The sequence below is a fragment of the Frankliniella occidentalis genome, unplaced genomic scaffold (assembly GCF_000697945.3).
Source record: "Frankliniella occidentalis isolate FOCC.00 unplaced genomic scaffold, Focc_3.1 Scaffold527, whole genome shotgun sequence".
Taxonomy (NCBI): Eukaryota; Metazoa; Arthropoda; class Insecta; order Thysanoptera; family Thripidae; genus Frankliniella; species Frankliniella occidentalis.
Window position 1 is genome coordinate 1 of NW_026267644.1, and position 1,242 is coordinate 1,242.

The following is a 1,242-nucleotide window of genomic DNA, read 5'->3' on the forward strand; positions in this document are numbered from 1 at the left end:
GGGCGCCGCGGGGCTCTAGGGGGGCAGGGCGCAGCACTGGGCCCCACTCCGTGTTCCGCCTGATTAGACCCGGCCGCCGCTGGGCCCCCGCGCGGACCCCCCCGTTAACGAACTAATCCCGTGTCAACAGCGGCGTCAAAGCGGCGTCCGAGCCAGCGCCACTAATTGGGCGGCGCAGACGTGACTGCTGCTGCTGCTGCTGCTGCTGCTGCTGCTGCTGCTGCTGCTGCTGCTGCTGCTGCTGCTGCTGCTGCTGCTGCTGCTGCGGGCGGCAGGCCGAACCAGTCAAACCCATCACACTGACGGGGAAGGGGGCCGCGGGAAAATGGACAGGAATGTTTTTGTTTTTGTCTTGTCCAGCCGAGCAGAGTCCACCGCCAAGAGATCGCTTACATTTCGTTTGCGCAAGAGAACCTTTCTCGCGCGCGCGTTCGCGTTACAGCAGCAACTCGCTTTGGAATTCCCTACGACTGCGGCCCCGCCGGGAGGTACTCGCAATCCTATTTGCCGGCGGGAAAGGCCACCCCGGGGCCAGGGGGGCGGAGCCGTCGGGGCCCACGCTGCTGCATCGGAATCACTCCTGCGCTCGCCTCGCAGTTTCATCTCGTGAGAAATGCATGCGAAACACGAAAGCGCCTTACGTACCGCCCCCGCCCGCCGCCTCCTCCTTCTTCTTGAAGTGTATCCGTCGAGGGTTGTCAATAAGCCGACGGCTCCAAGTTTTCCTCCCCGCCGCTTCACCTCACTTTCCCACGCGTCCTTTGACGAGGGCGGCGGCGGCGGCTTCTGCGTGTGCTGCTAAAGGTTAGGGGGTACGATGTGGGGTCGTGTGTGGGGTCGAGCGGGGTAAAACCGCGAGGGGGTATAAAGGTAAGGAAAACTGGGCGAGCCGTGTGTGCTGCGTCGCTTGTGCGTCGTGCGAGGGAGGGTGGGCGGTGGCGGCAGCGAGGCCGCGAACGCCCCGCCCCGCCCCACCCGCACACACCTGCTCGTTCCCTTTGCCGAGGCACACTCGTGCCGCCGTGTGGAGGGCTGCCGTCAGGGGAAGGTGGTGGTGAGGGTGCTCTCCGTGTGTGCGCCGCTGTCCGCCCCCCGACGCGACGCGCTTACCTAACGTCGGCCGCCCCGTCAGATCCAGCGAGCGCGCTGAGCGTCCTGCCCAACAAAGGCCGGCTTCTCTCGCTCGGCCGAGCACAGAGAGCCCCGCGACCCCCAACGGACCCCTCGCGGTCCTGCCCCCCC